Source organism: Rattus norvegicus, chromosome X (genome assembly GCF_021556685.1).
Source record: "Rattus norvegicus strain SHRSP/BbbUtx chromosome X, alternate assembly SHRSP_T2T, whole genome shotgun sequence".
Classification (NCBI taxonomy): domain Eukaryota; kingdom Metazoa; phylum Chordata; class Mammalia; order Rodentia; family Muridae; genus Rattus; species Rattus norvegicus.
The window spans coordinates 144,809,106-144,828,832 of NC_141554.1; the positions used below are offsets into that span (position 1 = coordinate 144,809,106).

Here is a 19,727-nt window from a genome sequence, read left to right on the forward strand (position 1 = left end):
TTGTTTTTTTCCACTCTTTTTGTCTAGCCAAGTATGTGAGTTAGGGTTTCAAGGCCTAAAGTATGCAAAAAAAGAAGAAACGTTTGAACACCTACTGTGTGCTGCAAACACTGTACTTCATTAAACACTAATTTCCTTTCATTAAGCAATGAGTGGAAAGTTACTGATCTCAGTCCTTAACAGATACAGAAACTGAGGCAGGAAGGACATTTGGGAGCTATAAGCAGGAATGCCATAGCCTGACCCATCGACCAATCTGACTCTTATGGAGGAGGAAAGATGCCCGCAAAAACTACGCTAACCGCCCCCCAACCCCGAAAGCCGTCCAAATATTTTACAAGATAACTTTGTCTGTGGGACATAAAAGGATAGCATAGAAGCAGCTGCAGGGCCCAGTTCATTTCTCCGAGTTAGCGGCAGAAGGTCTTCCGGTCGAGTTTCGAATCTTTGTTTCGTTTTGTTTCAAAGAAAGAAGCAGTCGCTTCAGTAATCAGAACACAAACTAAGCTAAAGACAGGCTCCAAGTTCGTCCGAGTTGCCCAGCTGGTGAACTTTTCTCCAAGATATTTCCCCTGACTGACATCCTGAGGGTCCACTAAATTGGATTCTCAGTGTTGGCAAGGTACGTACAGCGGCGGTGCTGACTCGGCCAGGCAGCAGGACGCCACCTAGACCGCGGGGGGCCGTGGGGGGGGGGAGCGAGGGATGGCCCTCCCATCCTGGCTCGCTGGCTTTAGAGAGGCTGCGCCAGCTTCATATATTAAAAGACCTCTAGCCACGAGCAAACTGGCTCTGAACACCCCCACCCCAATGCAGAGAAGAGCTTAAATTCCCAAGCAAATGCCTGGACAAGGGCCTTGTCCTTTTCCACAGATGCAAGACGCCAAGCAAAGGGAATAAATGAGAATTTAGGAATCCCGTTCAGCATTTTCTACAGGGTAGTACTCTAGAGCGTCGGAAAAAGAAATGATTGCAGCTTGGGCTAGGCCTTCAGCAATCCAACCCTGGCCCTGATTGAAGCTGGGAACCAAGTGCCCAGTTTCTTTGGAGAAGCTCCGCTCACCATGCTTCCCTAGAGACCGGTCCAGCGCTGGCCTACTCTTGTCACTGTTCAGGGCCAGCTACGTTCGTTGCTCCTAAGCATTTCACTTTTCCACGTTTTTTTTCTGGTACACCGGAGGCTGAGAGCTACCCACTGGGAAGCCAGCTACCCACCCGACTTCTAGGTTTAGCACCCCTAGGGCCCAAGAGTGGACACGCGACCCTTTCTGGAGCGCTTTCCCCACACCGCCACTCCTCTGAGTAGGTGAACTAAAAGCAACTTTCTTCCGCCTCCAGTCACAAGAGTACTTTCTTAGGCCATGAAATTCAGCCCGCCCCCTCCTTTTGGGCACAAACAGTGGCCACAGAGGTCCCAGGACATCGAAAGAGGGGTAGTCTACAGAGCCTTTAGGCAGGGAGCCAGAGGCATGGGCCGCAACGGTTTTCGGGATTGTTAAAGGAGGCCCCCGTTAGGAGAAAAAAGTTAAGATCTGAATGGCTTGGCTGGACAGGATTGTTTGGGAGTGACCTTTTCTCCTCCCCAGTAAGTAGGCATCCGCTACTTTATAAGCGCAGGCTAAAAGAACGCAGCTTTTGTGCAAGTTTTCACATTCCTGGGGCTAGGGAAAGACTGACAAGGAACTTGGAAGGTGTGGGAGGCACCATATCTATCCTGCTACTGTTTAATTGCAATCTGTGTATCCCAGAACTTTCCCCATTCAGTAGGCGCTGCAAGCGGAGTCTGGCTGCTCTCTCCTGGCCGCAGCGCCCCCTACGGCCGGGAAGTGGACCCTAGTGGACTTCTAGTGCGGGGGACCCACTGGGGGTTGGCAGGAGGCGAGTGGACGTGAAACTAGTTCACTCAAGTCGCTCCTGAAAGCGGTCACCCGCGGGGGCTTGGCTTCTGAAAGTACCTTTTGGTTGGATAGCTGGGAGTGGAGATTTACGATCCTGGAGGACAGAGCGTGAAAGGGGTATCATCATCAGTTTTGACTGAAAGAAAGAAAACATATCTTTAACAAAAAGAAGGGCCCTTGCCATTCACCCGCGTTGTTAGGACAACGTGAACTATCTTGAAATGATTAGTTCCACTTCAAAGGAATTTACATTCAACAGTGAAAACTCGGCCTCTTATTTATTCGAAAAGACTTCACTACGGAGAGTCATATGTCCGGTCCTTCTATTTATTTTTCCGCGTTCACGGTGCCATTGTATTAAATCAACACTGAGAGCCACACAACACATTCATAGCAGCCAGCCTGGGATTCTGAAGAATCCAGAAATACAGGTAGTGAGGGCGAAGGGGCATGGGGTTTTGGTTCAAGTTGAGGTCTGGGACAACTCTGGCTCCTGTCGGCCCAGGAGGATGGAGCGGGAAGGGTGGGGAGCGGATCTGGCGCAGGTGGGGAGCCGGCAACAGAAATAAACCTGTGGCAAACACAAGCAAGCATGGGAGAATGGGATGCGAAGCCTTTCTCACAGCCTTAGACACTTCAGGATTCTTGTGAAGAAAGTGGACCTGAAATCCCCCCCAGGGACATTTCAGAAACATCTGTTTAAAACAGGTGGGGGTGGCACAAAATGCTTGGGCAAGATTCATGCCTATAGCCACAGACTGAAAAGTCTAACTCCAGGTCTTAGCGACACCTCCCCACAAAGGGCACACATTGACGCTCCGCCCACATCTCCCTATCTACTCCCCTCCCCCACGGTTTGCCAACTGTGATCACCAAACCTATGAAACCTCTAAGCAAAGAACAACTGCACTAAGTTTACAAGCCAATTCTTGGAGTTGCAGAAGAGTCCGGTTTCTCATCTAACTGTCCTTGCAAAGCCCCTGAGACAGGAGAAGTTCTAATTCAGAACTAAGCACCAGCCACCAACACCCACCTGCTCAAACCTCCTACCTATTCCCAATGGCCCCTTTGTACAAATCTACCCTATGGTTTCCTCCCCAAAACAAATGATGCTAACCTTTTTCTAGACGATCTTTTGCCAGCTCTAATTAAGCATAAAGCAGAATCTGCCTTGAGTACGTAATCGAGAATATAGTCAACATTTTTCCTAGATTCACCACCAATCCTCCAAGCTGGTGTCATCCTCAAAATTCCTAACATGGATTCTGTAGTCTCCTAGGTTTGGAAGCAGTCACACCCACCCCGCCCCCACCCCTGCAACTCCCAACAATGACTTATGTGGTCAGGAGTTCAAAGTGGTGGTTCCTGGCCACCTGGTAGTTGGTGCTATGACACTGAGAGCCCTTCTTTCCCTAGTTTAGTATTCAGGTATTCTGGTGTGAGTATTTGGGTTGAGCTTTCTAGAGTTGATCCTTCTCTCCGGCTGGTCCTGGGTTTATTTCATCTTATTGGGCACTTGTGGTGATTCCTCTGGTCCTCGTCCTGCCTGAATCTGAAGCTTATCCAGAGGCATTTGCTCCTCCCTAACCCCCATGCTCTCCAGAAATCAGGATCTCAAAGCCTGACCTCGCAAAGCCTGAACTTTGGAAGAAAATCCAAATACCACAGAGTCAGAACTTCAAGGCAAACTGTGGATCCGTCTCCTCCCACGAGATGGTTTGAGAACAAGTGAAGACAGCCATGACATTGCAGGCCCCCACCCCAGTCCCACAGGCAAATAGGCCCAAGAACCGAAGGCTTTAAAATGGTTTGGTGTTTGTCCCTCTGGTGGCTGCACTTCTCTGCAGGTGGCAAACATACTCCAGTATCCCTGCCAAGGTCTCTTCCTGTGGGGTTGCATGTAACCTTGGAGGTGCCTCTCTTGATCTCGGGCAGGGAAGAAAGAAAGACGGAAAGAAAAGGAGTGGGAAGGGAGAGGCCCCGGTAGAAAGCACTGCTGGGAAGGCGCAGGAGGCCTCCAGCTGAAAAGGCTTGAGAATGAGACTGAGGCTCACAAGGCAGCTCTGGTGGGGGGAGGGCAGGAGGAGGCGTGTGAGAAAAGTGACACATCCTAAAGCACACCCCAGGAGAGCCGAGGATCTAGGAAGGACTCAAAATGTATTTCTAATTACTTTTCATGCTCCCAGAAAGAGTTCTTTTAAAGCCTGCTTTAAAAGCTTGTTATTGTACTGAGTTATAGCGTGCACTGGGCAGTGCTGTTTATACATTATAGCTTTTTGTGTCAGGTGGAGACTGGTAAGTACCAGAAATGTATTTTTCTGGCTAAATTGATAGAAATTCAGAACTTGTAAACTTCTGGAGCGAAAACAACGGAATTTTTTTTATTCTAAGGATGGTTGAGGAACATTGGAGGTGACCGTTTGCACGAGCCTACGGTATCCACATCTCCTGTTAGCTAACTGAGGCAGCAGATGCCACTGGATTTTGAGGCCACAACTGCAGAGGAGACATCCGGTCAGCAGAGGGCACACTCGTCACTGTCAAACCCTATTTCCAGATTGGGAGGTGACACGTAGGTAGGACTGGAATGGTAGACATAATCACATTGGAATTGGGATCCAACAGGAGCTGAGGAATGAGAATAATTTATTTCTTGACCAGAGAAGGCAGAGACATTATGTTTTATGCTCATGGAATTCCTTGACCCAGAAAAGTATGGTAGCCTTCAAAAGAGAAAAAAATAGAAACAAACAACAACAAAACAAACAAAAAACCAGATTTTTCAGATTCTTGGCTTAACTGATATGAGAGATTGAAGTCAAAATATCTACTGGAGCAAGGACCTAAGATTTTCTGTCTATTCACAGCACCTCGAAACACTTGGGCCTTTTCAAAACCAGAAAATAGCTGGAAATGCTGTAAGTGCTATACGTGACTTCAGATGCTCTTCACTGTAGTAAGCAATTAAGAAAATCACTTCCTCCTATGAGTTGAAGGGAGAAAAAAATCGAGCTAAGATTATCTTCAATTCTGGGAGCTGAATGAAAGGTGAGCCCACTTAGAATATATTCTTATATTCCAAAATCTCAAAATGATGGGTTCTTAAAGAGTATCATTCTCACACAAGAAGGAATGCAGGTATCGGGCCACTTGGTGATATTTTGTGTTATCTGTTCTGACAGCTGCTATTCGGATGATATTGATCTTGCATGGTAGGAATGACAGAAGCCAGATCCTCTCAATGAACAGTGGCAGCCAATAACCTTTAGAAAAAATAGTTGAAGGAAATAAAGCCACATACAAAGGCCCTCTTTACACGGAGGGGATTGAAGGTCTGGAATCAGACCATAATTCTAAAGTTACTATACCGATAGCATTCTCCTAGGCTAGAACTGAAGACCTTAAAACCCTTCAGATTCGCAAAAAGTCACTGTTTCTTTCTTTGTCGATTCATTTGTGTTCCTTAGATCTTGTCAACCTCCATTAAAATTCTGGTTTTCCTCTGATGAGCTAATTTGAGCTAATGTGGTCTCCTGAAGCAGACCCTTGAACTGGGCTTCTTGCTCCTCTCTAGACTTGTTTACCAGGAAGAGTGGAGCCGCCACCCATTCTGTTATTCCCCTCTTTAATAGGCGTGGAGCTTCTAACACCGATAACAGCAAAGCTATTGTGGATGCTGGGCTCTTGATTACTGGCTAAAGTGACTTAGGATATGCTACAAATAGTGACATTCATGACATTTGCAAAGGCTTAAGATAGCCTTGGAACCAAAGTAAAGACAGAAGGAGAACAGACTGCACAGAGCTGTCCCTTGACCTCTACATGTGTGTCATGGCATGCATACAACATCATATTTGCCTCTTACATACAGTAATAGCAACTAATAAAACATTTTAAAAGATATCCTGTATTCTGAAACCCATCTACCTCTGTCCTAGCAACTCACTTCACAGTTCAATGGTTTAAATAAATCCTCCTGCCAAACCTGCATGTTACAGCTAAGTGTGGGGGTAAGGAGCTGCATGTGTGTGTAGGGCATAGAAGGGGGTCTAGGAGAAGGGAGGAAGAAGTCTAAATGGATGGAGGGTAATGAAATATTTGAGAGATGGAAGCAAAAGATGGGACTGTTTCGGATGAAGAAAGCCAGTAAGAAGAGAAGATGGTGGGGGAACATGGAAGAAGCAATAATCACAAAGTATAATGACGGATGAGTAAAAATGTCACAAGGAAACCCATCTCCTGGTGCGCTAACCGAACACTATCAAAAACATTTAAAACGGGGTCTGGGCAAGGGGTGCTTAAGTGGTGAAGAGGACGGGCTGCAGAATGTAATTCCCGGAACCCGCATGGCAGCAGCTCACGGGCACCTACAACGCGGGATCTGACTCCTCCTTTCTGGCCTCAGTGGGCACTGCAAAAATGTAGAGACATACATCTAGGCAAAACACCCATACACATAAAGTAAAAATAAATAATGTCTCAAGTAAAATTGAAGGAAACTTCGTCCCCAATGCAATGATCCTGAGAGTCAGAGACTTTTGAGAAGTGAACTAAGTTAGTGCTGTTCTAAAGGGCTGCTTAGGAGTCACCTCCCCCACCCTCCTGCCCTAGACTTTCCTCCTCTTCAGAGCAGACCGAATTCAAGGCTTTATCTTGGAAGCTAAGACAATTGGCTCTAACTGCTTGTACTTCGCCTCCAGAACTAAGAAAGACTACATTTTTAATTTTATAAATTACAGAGTCTCGGGTATTTTTCTCATAGCAGCACAAAGTGATGTGAGAGATCCCAGTTATGTTCACAAGCTGTGAGTTTATAGCTAGGAGTTTACGGGGAGATTAACCTAGCATTTGGAAAAGCTAGGTGTTTGTTGACAACTATTGTCATTTACCTTGGACCTATAGCGTCTAGTATCAAAGTCACTGGTCACGTGTGACTATTGCACACATAAGGTGTGGCTAGCATCAGTTGGGGTGTGCTGTAATTGGAAAGTGCATATTACATGTTCAATGCTTGTAACCAAGAAAAGAACTCTAAATATCTCATTAACTATTTTTATGTTGGCTACATGTGGAACTGATAATGTTTTAGCTCCAGTCAGTTAATTCAATATATTATTAAAATTAATTTCAGCTGTTTCTTGTCACTCTTTTTTAATTGGAGCTACCAGAAAAATAAAATTTATACAAGCAATTTGGTTTTTTTTACTCAAATTCTATTTTTATTGGGAAGCCTTGCCTGAGACACTTGACAGCTGCCATTCCCTATTCTGTGCCTAGCCTTAGAACATGTTTTCTTGAACATTGGGTCCCTAGAATTAAGCACAATGCTTGATACACAATAGAAAATTATAGAGTTTTAGGGAGAAAACAACTTTCTTTCAAATGCATTTATTTACTGTGTGCGCGCGCAGGCATGTGCCTGCCATGGTGCATATATAGAGGTCAGAAAACAGCTTGCTGGGGTTGGTTTATTTCTTATACCATGTGGGCTCTGGAGATCAAACTCAGGTCCTCAGGTTTAGGAGCAGGTACCTTTAGTCGTTGTGTTAGTTCCAGTGGGTATTTACTGTTGAATGAATGAATGAATGTGCTTCAAATCCTGCTATACTACAGTTCACTGACTTTGGAAAATAGAGCCAGATTTGAATGATCCTTAACAGGCCTACCTGCCATTGCATGGTAAAAGAGAACTTAAGAAACTTAAGGTCGGAGTTGGGGATTTAGCTCAGTGGTAGAGCACTTGCCTAGCAAGGGCAAGGCCCTGGGTTCGGTCCCCAGCTCCAAAAAAAAAAAAAAAAAAAAGAAAGAAAAAAAGAAACTTAAGGTCTTACTTAATTTAAAATTTAGCTTAGCAAATGCCTCCCTGTGTACCTTGAGCAAGCCATTTCCTTCTAGCATCCTTTCCTTCTGTAGAGTAATGGGTTGGACCAAATAGTTCCTCTAGGCATCTCCCTATATTCTGAGCATATGACAGGAAGGGGCAGAGCTCTGCATGCTAGCAAGCTCTAACTAAGTGGTTTTTTGTTGTTCGTTTGTTTTGTTTTGTTTTGTTTTGTTTTGGATTGTCTCTTTGCTTTTCCTCTTTACCATTGTTCATTAAACTCTGGGCTCTTTTTTTCTTCAGTGCTAAACTTGGAAGCCAGGACCTTTCTTCCGGTAGGCAAACGCTCTGTGGCTGAGCCTCATCCCCACCCCGTGCTCATTTGCTCCCGCCTCCTGCTTCCTGTCCTTCAAGCAACCTTAGTATATTCATTCATAGACGTTAGCATTTTTCTGCTTCTCCAGTTTCTAGGGAGAGAGAGAGAGAGAGAGAGAGAGAGAGAGAGAGAGAGAGAGAGAGAGAGAGAGAGAATATAAATAAGTAAATAACCTTCCCAGTCCTTGAAATGACTATAATGGCTGCTTCACTGTATGTATGTGTGGGGGTGGGGTGGTTCTCCTTTACTTTGAGGATGTCCATGGTGGAGGTGTAGCTGAGTTGTAGAGCACTGAATCCCATCCCCAGTACCAGAACAGAAAACAGAACCAAATGCTAACATAACTTCGAACGGTCTGCCAGTAAGAAGGAATTCAGTTTGCAAACAGGAGGCTCTGGAGAAGTAGGGCAACATCCTAACCTGTGTCTTCATCCTAGCCAGCATAGCAGCACAGCGCTAGCCCCTGACCCCCAACATTTGCTAATATGTTGGCATTTAGAAATGCCCTACCACCAAGAGGTTGTATAGCACCGATTTGAAGCATTGCCTATCCAACTAAGAAACTGGAAGGAAAAAGTCATAGAATAAGGATCTCAAACCCAAGTGCTTATTCAAGGTCAAGCAGGCAAGGAGTGAGTGAGTGAGGCAATATGGAACAGTGGGAGCTATGACAAGTGAGAGGGCTCGTTCTTCCTAAATGTATGGAAATGCTTTTATTTATTTATTATTACTGGCTTCATGTATGTACTTAGGTACTTATTTGTGTGTGTCTCTGTGTGTAGAAATATGCTCATGCATTCATACCACATTGTCTCTGTGGAGGACAGAGGACAACCCATGAAACTCCATTTTCTTCTTACATCGTGTGGGTCCTGGTGATTAAACTCAGGTTGTCAGGCTTAGTGACAACTGCCTTTACCACTGAGCCATCTCACCACTCTTTTTTATGTAAATAAGACTATTTTTTATTAGATATATTTCTTTATTTACATTTCAAATGTTATTACCTTTCCTGGTTTCCTGTACATAAGCCCCGCCCATCCTTCCCCCTCCCCCATACGGGAATTGCCCCCATCTACCCCCATTGATGCCCCCCAACAATCACGTTTACTGGGGGTTCAGTCTTAGCAGGACCCAGGGTTTCCCCTTCCACTGGTGCTCTTACTAGGATATTCATTGCTACCTATGAGGTTAGAGCCCAGGGTCAGTCCATGTATAGTCTTTGGGTAGTGGCTTAGTCCCTGGAAGCTCTGGTTGGTCCATCTCACCAATCTTGACCGACCTTTTTGGTTTTTGTTTGGCTGTGACAACAAAACATGTCTACAGGATGAACTTGAACTACATCCCATGGACCTCAACATTTGCCATTCCACCTAGTTCATCCATTATTACCTGGGCTCATTCAAGAGTCTTAATTTCTCTCATTGTGGTAGATACCACAGTAGCAGGAATAGCTTTAGATCTACGAGTCTAGCTGGGAAGGGTAATACATGCCCATAATCCCAAAGCGTAAGAGGCAAAAGCAAGAGGATCACCACAATTTTGAGTCGAGATTGCTCTAGAGTTTCAGACCAGCCAGGGCTCCATAGTGATACCCTATCTTAAACAAACCTTAAACCAACCAACTGAAACACAAAGGAACCTAAGGGTCTGTATTCCAAGTCTAAGTACTAATGAGTATATACAAATATTTCCTCTCCTCTATTCCTAGAAACATTCCTGTCCTTAGCTAGAGTCCTCAATTCCTTTCATGGATTACTTTAACAAGCGTTAACTTTATTCAACTTTCAAACCAAAGTAAAGGGTCTTCATGATATTTACATTCCTTTTACATCTGGTTATATATTTGAGGCAGATTTAAAAACTCAAATATTGGTGCATACATACAAATAAAGTAACATGCTTGATAAGATTAATTTTCTAGTTGTGAGGATTGCTGAGAAAGTGGCCAGGCTGTTATGGGGTTAAGAAGAGTGTTCATGGATGCTTTGCCAAACCACACCTGCTTTTCCAATGCACCCTTCTTTGGTAAGAGTAGCAGATGTCTTTCATACTCAAATGAATTAAAAGCACCGGGTCATTACTCCCACACTTCTCTGTATTGCCATCTCTAGGAGATAATGAGTAGTTTGAAAACATGGCCCATGTCCTAGCCACCCCTAAGTCCCAGCACACAGTGTCAAGTAGGCCGCATGGTGTACTCAATGTTAAACTGAACTGGATAGTTACGGAAGAGAAATGATGCCTTCTTTCCTAAATAGCCATTTCCCATTCATGTATTTATTTAGTGCATGTTCATTGCAAGTATGTTTTCGGCTGAGCAAATGGAAGGGAGAAGTATTGAGTCAATGGATTTCATTTTAAGTATCATTTATTGATTCCTTATGATACACTTTGCTAGGTATTGAAGATTGTCTTGTAAACTGACGTAGTCATTGCTCTCTCGGGCCTCTGCTTAAGCATGACAAAGGCTGGACTCACCAATTGCTTCTGCAAGAAAGCCCTTCCACCATGAGTTTGGACCCTCTACATTTATCTTTCTTGCTCAGCTTGTGCACCTGGGCAGTCTTTGTACAGGGTCCTTGATACTCCATATCTTAATTGCCTGTCTATCTGAAAACCTCCGAGGGCTGGACTCATCCCAAGAGGGACGCAGGCTTCATCACTACTGTGTTCCCATAGCATAACACATCTCCTGACACAGAAGGAGCACAGGATAAATTAAAAGTATGCCAATTTAGAAGATGAAGAATTGGCAATTCTATACACACCTGAAAGTATCCTGGGTCAGAATCCTTTGTAGTTTTATAAATTTGGAATATGACACAAAACAAAATGTATTACCAGAGGATAAAAGGAAGTACATCTTGGTTCTAGTGAGATGCAACATGTCTGTAACCCCAGTACTCTGGCAGCTAAGGCAAGAGGATTATGAATTTGAGGCTACTTGATCTATGTGAAACTGTCTGGAGGAGGGGGGGGAGGGGGAGGGGAGGGGAGGGGAGGGGGAAGAAAAATGAGGAAGGGGAAAAGAGAAAGGGGTGTAGGAGAAGAGAAAAGAAGAAAAAAAGAGGGGAAGAGGAAGAGAGGAGGAAGAAGAGGAGGAGAGAGGAAGAGGAGAAAAGCTGAAAGGAGAAATAAGAAGGAGGAGAAGGAGCAGAAGACAAAAGGAGAAGAAGAGAATCAGGGAACAAAAGGAGGGAGCAGGAAGGGTAGACAGGGAAGAAAGAAGATCTTGGCTCTGGAATGCTGTAGAGTCCAAGCTGGAGTCCACTCTCACTGCGTTCCTTTGAGCACTCCGTTGCCATGCCACAAGAATCACAAGGTGTTGAACGCATGGATTCCGAGCAGTTTAAGAAAGTAAGGGGCCTGAAGAGATGGTTCAGTACTTAATCTTCAGTACTTTCTGATCTTTCAGAGAACTGTGGTTTGGTTCCCAACATCCATGTCCAGAAGCTCACAACTGTCTATAACTCCAGCTCTAGGTGATCTGACCCATTCTTCTGGTCTCCGTGGCACCTACACACAGGGACATGCACAATCAATGAATTAATCAATAAATCCTTAGGGAATAGGAATATAACTGGGAATATATTTCAGTTTTCTTTTTACATATTTAAAGCTAGGGTTGAAGTCAGTGTCCATATCCATGTTTCTATTTCAATTTTCCTCATATGTTTTTGAGTTCACAATGTTATTCTAAGGCTGGAGAGATGGTGCGTAGTTATTCTTCCAGAGGACCTGGGTTCAGTTCCCAGCACCCACATGACAGGTCACAACTACCTGTTACTCCAGTTCTAGGGGATCTGACACCCTTGCACAGACACACATGCAGGTGAAACCCTAATAGACATAAAATTAACATAAGTAAATCATTTTTAAAGGGAATGTGACTGGACCTGAAGAAAAATAATGTGTGAAAACTAAGCCTTGCAAAATGACAGCAAAGGAGTAATTATGTGCAAAACAAGTACCTCTCATTTCCTGAATTTAAACAGGTTTTGCTTTGTGGTTTGGGGTTTTCAAATAATGTGCAGGGTGAGGTTTTTTTTTTTTTTGTTTTCTGTGTTTTAGACTAAAACCTTTCAGTTTTGTGCCTTTCTCAAATATTTTTAGTTAGCATACAAAATGGTGGTTTTCATTATTTTTTATTTATATAAGATACAATTATATATGCATGTGTATATTTATAACCTTAAGGTAATATTTGATGAGTGAAACTATTTTTTTCCAGTCATAAAATATGAACTGGCAACTCACTTAAGATCAAATGATTGGAAGTCAGTCAGCTAGAAACAAAGACAAACCCGGGCTGAGATGCCTAGAAGAATTAAGGGGTAGGTCTAGATGGAAGCTATACTATTCTTAGCAGCTTTCCAACATGACAGACCCAGTCCTCCTCTCTGGAGAAATTGGGGTAGGAAAAAAAATACAACAAGGGTTATATTTCCTTTTCCTGTTTGCTTTTGTGGCTTCTTTCACATCTCTTTCCTATCTATGTACAGAGGAATTTTCTAGAACAGCACTCCTCAATCTTCCCAACACAAAACACCACATTCCTTCAGAAGCATTTTCAGGAGCACCACTTAGAAAATGAACCAGTTCCCTTTCCACCCTAGCATTTCTAGAGGAAGTTTAAAGCTAGTCTCCAACTTTATACCTTTTCATATCTTATTTCCTTATTACACATCTAATAAATGCCCTTGTGCTGTGCAGAGTATATTGTGTTATTCTTTGTTTTCATTCGTACATGTGTCTCTTTAGTTCTGTTTTCCCTGAGTCCCCAACCTTGGCTTAAGCAGATGGTCATCAGCATCTATACCTCCTTAAATACTCCAGTGTTTAAGTCATGCAGCTCTGGTGCCCGGTAATCATGACACCCATGGTCCCCTACCTGTCTCCCACTGACTTCCAGTTAGAGAGCCCTGTGTGAAAAAGGCAGCCGTTGGAGTTGAGGCTTGGGCCCTTGGTGAGGAAGATCCCTTTTCAGTGATCATAAGTGAGTTCATTAAGCAATTTTTCCTACTCCAATTTCTCCAGAGAGGAGGATTGGGGTCTGTCATCTTGGCTGCTAAGAATAGTATAGCTTCCGTTTAGACCTACACTTTAATTCTTCTAGGCATCTCGGCCCAGGTTTGCCTTTGTTTCTAGCTGATTGACTTCCTATCATTTGAGAAATCAGTTTAAAGGAGATCCAATGTGCAGTATAATGGCTTGCTTGAGCCTCGGCCTGTTTTTTCCCCTAGTGCTAAGGCACCAAACCCAGAACCTTTTGCATACCAAAAGCTCTTCCTCATTAGCAGCATTCTTCTATCTCTTTCCCTTCTTATTACTGTAACTTCCTAAGCTATGAAGAATACAGTAATCACTTCCCATGATGGTTATCAACCAAGGAAGACATAAAAGCACGTACTCATGTGTACAAACACATGTAAGTACAGGTACCCACAGAGTCCAGAAGAGGGCTTCAGAGCTATGGTGATGTTATAGATAGTTATGGGCTACCCTACATAGATGCTAGGAGCCAAATTCAGGTCCACTTGACTTTTAAGTGCTCTTTACCACTGAGATGTCTTCCTAGTTTTATATTCCCCATTCTTTACAGTAAAAAATTAAAATATTTCTGCTCGGAAATAGTGTCCATTTTGCTACATTATGAATCTGGGGGAAGAAGAAATTTAATTTTAAATTTTCCTAATAGGTGTGTAAGATTGTTGAAGTGAGGGGTCATTAGTTAACTTTACAGTATCTTCTGATCCTTGGGCAACCAATACTAGGTGAATGAATGAACGCAGTTAACAATTGACTTCTACATTATACAAGTTTTCAGTGAGTCAGAATGGGTCAGAATACCCCAAAGTCAGTAAGGTGTTTAGTGCCTGGTAGATTGTCAATAAAAGTTTGAGTCTATTCATCATCATACATCTCCATTTGTAAGAAAGAGACATCCATTCAACCCAGCCCAATTAAAAGTGAGTTTCCTGAAAATAAATGATGCAAGGGATCACCTTGCAACACAAGAGCAGTGAACAAAGTAAGCCAGGCCGTGCAGGGGCTGGAAAGCCTTCATAAATTGACATGGCATGGGGTTTGTCTTAGTCACTGTTCTATTGCCATGAAGAGACATCATGACCAAGGCGCTCTTATTAGAAAAAAAATTTAATTGGGAATTTCTTACAGTTTCAGAAATTTAGTCCATTATCAGCATGGTAGGAAACGGGATGGCATGCTGGCAGGTACTAAAGCAGTAGGTAAGAACTATATCCTGATATGTAGCAGAAAGAGATGCTGAGCTTGTTATGGGCTTTTGAAACCCCTAAGCCCACCCACAGTGACACACTTCCTCCGACTAGGCCACACCTACTCTAATAAGGCCACACCTCCTAATCCTTCTAATCCTTCTCAAATAGTACCATTCCCTGGTGACTGAACATCCAAATATAAGAGCCCATGGAGAGCCATTCTTATTCACACAGGGTCACATACATTCTCATAGTACCATTACTCTACCGTCTCCCACTACAGAAGTGATTCTCAGTCCAGTCGACCCCTTATACAGGAAGCATCGTGACTGTCTTCAAAGAGATTTTTGTATAAGTGCTGTGGTGTGGGTTCTTGGACTGTAGTTCCATTTTCTTAGGAACAGGAGTAGATTGGACCAGCTTGAGTTAGGCAAGTTCCATCAGCTGAAAAGGGGATGGGGGCTTTACTCAAGCAGCTTCCATTCATCTCCTCTCCGAGAACTCTAAGTGGGAAGCAGCTCTCAGAAAGCACATGTGTAGGGAGGCACCTTCAATTTGTCTGCCCAATTATTCACTAGATCAGAGGTGAGACATTTCTTAGTGGAAAGTAAGTCATTTGATGGCCATACTCATTATCCTTGTAGCCCCAAATGACCAAAGCTTACATGGCCTTGAAACAGAAGCATTTCATTAGCCTATGACTATTTTGCTTGCACACACTGGCACTTTAAATAGGCTTAAGTTTTTGCGTGTGTGCCTGTGTGTGCGTGTGTGTGTGTGTGTGTGTGTGTGTCTGTGTGTGTGTGTCTGTCTGTGTGTGTGTGTGCACACTCATGTATATGTGAGTGTGTGAGTACTGTGTGTCCTCCTCATAAGGGGGTCAGAGAGAAACCTTGGATGTTGCTTCTCATCTTCTACCTTGTTTAAGGCCGGGATCCTTACTTTCTTTTGTTGGATAATTCAGGCTAGCTGGTGCAAGCGCTTCCAGGAAATTCTTTTTTTTTAAGATTTATTTATTTTATGTATTAGATTACACTGTAGCTGTTTTCAGACACACCAGAAGAGGGCATCAGATCCCATTACAGGTGGTTGTGATCCACCATGTGGTTGCTGGGAATTGAACTCAGGACCTCTGGAAGAGCAGTCAGTGCTCTTAACTGCTGAGCCATTTCTCCAGCCCCTCCAGGAATTGTTATTTCTATGCCTCTCATCTCCCTATAGAAGTGTTGGGATGACAGACATGCATGCCCCAGAGTCTGCAATTATGACAGTTCTGGGAATTCAAACTCAAGTCATCATACTTGCCAAGCAAGTGCTTCCTCGCTGAGCATCTCTCCAGCCCTCACTCTTAGAGCTGATCAACAGGCCCTACCATATAACAGTACCAAGTAAATATTAGTTGCTGCTGTTTGTAGTTGGGTTTTTTTTAAGGATCATGACTAGCTATTTGGATCTGTTACCTTCCAGGTATGGAAACCTTCGTAGAGAATCTGCAGGTACTAAGACTTCTGGATGGGATAGGAGCCTGAAAGAAACACCTACTAATTGGAGCTCTTTATAAAGTTAGTGCCATTCTTGTGATTGTTTAGAAAGCTAATATTAGCACATAGAAGAAAGGGCATTTGGGGGTGTCTATTTTAAGCATAGTATGATTTTTTTTATTATTTTTTACTAGTGTATATTCATTATACGTTGTGTTGTTAGGTTTCATAAAGACAATTCATTTTAAATATACCATGATTTTGGTCATATTCATTGCCATGTCCTCTTCTTTCTCACCCTCCCTTTTCCCCTACCCTCTATCACCTCTCACTAGTTCCCTGCCTTTTTCTAATATCCTTTCTGCTTTTACAACACATGTATGTGTTTTCATATATCTGTAAAAAAAAGAACTTCTAGCATCTACAAATGAGCAAAAAAAATGTGATATTTGCACATTTAACATTTATTGCAGAACTACTCGTAGAAACCAAGTTATTGAACCAGCCTAGGTATTCACTAACAGATGAACAGATAAGTAAAATGTGGTACATATACACAATGGACTTTTATTTGGCATAAAGAAAAATGCAATTATGTCATTGATGGAAAATTGATGCAATTGAAAATCATCATACTGGGCAAAATAAGCCAGATTCAGTGAGTATAGTGGTTTTTTTTAACTGAGAGATCTAGTTCTGAAAGAAGCTCTGTGCTTTGTATATTACTTCTTAGGAGACACTGGAGACAAAGAGCCTAGCCCTGAAGTGTTCACGCTGGCTGTTTCTGCTCAGCTGGCTGATGGGAATCAGAGGGATGGAATGTAACTTCCCGGAGTCATGCTGTTAAAGCATGTGATGTTAGACAGGAGAGGAAGTGATATGAAAAAGGACAGTTTGAAGGTCACTACCTGAGTTTAAATGATTCAGCATAGGACATGGAAGCCCCTAACCCAGGCTAGCACTCCAAAGACGAGAAAAGTGCAAGTCTGAATAAAAGAGAAGTGATTTATGCCGAGTGCTGGGTGCTCCATAGCAACAAAGGCTTTGTGCTGATTGGTTCTTCTGTGAACACTGAGGTCCGTGGACAACTTGACAGTGAGTTCTTACCTTCTACCACAATGTCTGCCTAGTAAGCCACCTTGCTGTATTTTGATGCTTGGAATTCGGATGGATCACTCATGAGAACTGAGCAATAGAAGGGTGTGTAGGAATTAGAATGTAAATTTTTAGTTGCAGGGTGCAGAGATGAGGAAGTCTGATCAGTAAGTACCAGAGAGATTGAGAAATGGCTACATAGGTAGAAGTACGGATACTATAAACATGAAGATCCGAGTTCAAATCGAGACATGGCCGTGAGTGTCTGTAACCCTGCAGTGTGAGTGGATAGAGGCAGGAGGAGCCTGAGAGTTCACTGGGCAGCCAACTGAGCCACTAAAAGACACTATCTGAAAGCAACAAAGTGGACAGTGATAAAGGACAGCTGACCATCAGCTCAAGCCTCTGCATTCATGCACACGTACCACATGCACCACACACAAACAACATTTAAAAAGCACACACAGATGGACAGATAATTTCTACCAGATGGAGTTATGGATGGATCAGAGGCAAGCAGTGCCGAGTGCTATTGCATGGTTGGAAACTTAAAAGAAAACATTTTAAAATATTTTTATCATAAAGATGATATACATTTGAAAAGATGAATAGATATGTTTACCCCGATTTAAGCAGTGGAGTATATCTGTGCATTGAAGTATCACATAAACTACATAACTGCCATAAATATAATTTTAGTGTTCTATGCATCAATTAAACTAACTTTCAATTAAAAATGTAAAATGTCTGTAGTTAGACAATCTGGGGTACCAAAATGTCTTCTGGGATGTGGAAGTTAGGAACTACTACTTCTGCAAATGAATCTTTGCACTGTAATGGCTGCTTTGCTTGGGCACTAGAGGATAAAAAATCGTCTATTGCTACTCTTACTGTCATCTTAGCTCCCTTTCTTCACCCTCCCCTGAAGAGCCTTTCCAAAGATGAATTAAATCTGACTTCTGTCTTACCAACTGCAGGTACCTGGTGCTATTGAATTAAATACTGTGGCTTTTTTTTCTTATAAAAAGTTTTAACTCATACACCAATTTATATTTCCAATATGAACAGCATTAGATCATCGTAAGATCAGAGCATGTATTGTTTATCTGTGAAGTAAAATTTAGAGTGAATGAAGAACATAAAAGGAAAAGACCATGTTATAAGATATCAACCAAGCCTTCTGTTAAACTTTAAACAATAGCTGTGATAACTGAATCTGACTTTTTTTTTTCTCTGACCAGCAGGAGAAAAAAAGCTTTCAATCCAGCCACTTAGGGAAGTAACATGTGAATTCTGTCAGCAGCTACATGCCTAAGCATGGAAACAAATCACACTTAGGGAAGACAGTCACCCCAGTCCCAGTGTTAAGTGAAGCCCCTCAGACAGCCTGAGCCAGAGAATCCAGTGATGCCACACCTACTTTTTCTGTCATGAAGACACTTGGAGATAATAAATATACTTTAAGTCTCTTGGTCTTGGGGCCATTTGTTACACAGCAGTAGATAACTACCACATTGTACCACATGGAATGACAGTGGCAAGAGACACTTTAGAGTGCAGTAAGTATAAGGAAATGTAGGTAGGAAACAGGTAACATATAAGAACTGGGATGGCAAAGGGAAGAGCAGCAAGCAACATTTACTTCTCAAGGTGACTTTTAGGTGGCTAAATATCAACTAAATATTATTGAAAGCTATTGTGACTAGACAGAAATACTGTAGCCTCAAGACTAGTTGAAGTAGCACTTCTCTTTTTCTTAAAAAATCGTTTTGTGAAATTTTATGCACCATTGGTGTATTGCTTGCTTGTAGGTCTGGGTAAAGGTGTTAAACCCCCTGGAACTGGAGATACAAACAAGCATGAGCTGCCATGTGGGTTCCTGGGTGCAGAACTGAACTGGAAGTGCAGCCAGTACTCTTAATCACTGAGCCACCTCTCCAGTCCAGTTGGAAACTTGGATCAGCATTAGTTTGCTCTTACCAAGAATTTGCTAAGGAGTAGTAATCAGAACACTTTGTGTTTGGCTGTCAATGTATAGTTTGCATAAGTGTCTCTGCCTCAAAGTACAAGTGGCCTCTGTCTTTTAACCACTGGGGAGTAGTGGAACCTTTAAGAGATGGAACCTAGTGAAAGGAAGTTGGGGCATTAGCAACAGGATCCAGAAGGAAACTTATCAAATCTGCGTCCACGCCTCTTTCTGTTTCTTGGTTTCCATGAGATGACAATATTTGCTCTATCATTCACTCCCACCATGCCCTGCTGACTCATCACAGGCCCAATAGCAACAGAGCCCGTGAAGCACGCACAGAGTCTCTGAAGATAAATCTTTCCTCATTATAAGCTCATTATCCCAGGTATGATGTCAGAATATCAGAAGGCTGACTAAGGTACTTGGCAAGTACCTCCTTGGGACAGGCTAGGGGATCAAGATGCACTGTGACCTTTATTTGTGCAACATAATACTTACTGCTGTCACAGTAGCAAATAGCTAGACAGATCTTGCTGTAGCATACAAGGCTGGGCCCACAAGCCTTGGTTGGCAACAGTGTGTGCATTTCAGGGGGATGGGTGAAGCTGGAGCTGAATAGGTGTAGTACCCATAAGGCCTTACAAGCAAATGCATGTGGAGCTGCATATTGCTAGGCCCACGAAGCTTTAAGCTTTCTTTCATTATCCAATTCACCCCCCTCTGCCAGCAGTGTGTTCCCAGCTGTTGCTCTTAGCAAAGGACTGACATTAACTGATACTTTATCTCTTTTATGGGTAGAGCACTTGATTCAAGTGAAAACTCTACAAGCATTGAAGAGAAAACTC

General features: G+C 43.0%; 1 long non-coding RNA gene across 2 annotated transcripts in view; it reads left to right on the forward strand.

The window, feature by feature from the left end:
* Positions 1-387: 387 nt before the first annotated feature.
* LOC147998381 (uncharacterized) overlaps positions 388-19,727 on the forward strand; it is a 38,354-nt gene continuing 19,014 nt past the window's right edge. The window contains exons 1-2 of one of the 2 annotated variants that reach the window (XR_015646788.1): positions 389-622; positions 4,766-4,946. This is a non-coding gene — a long non-coding RNA (uncharacterized LOC147998381). Of the gene's footprint in view, positions 623-4,765; positions 4,947-19,727 lie in introns of both variants that reach the window. The other variant, XR_015646789.1, reaches the window with a different exon arrangement.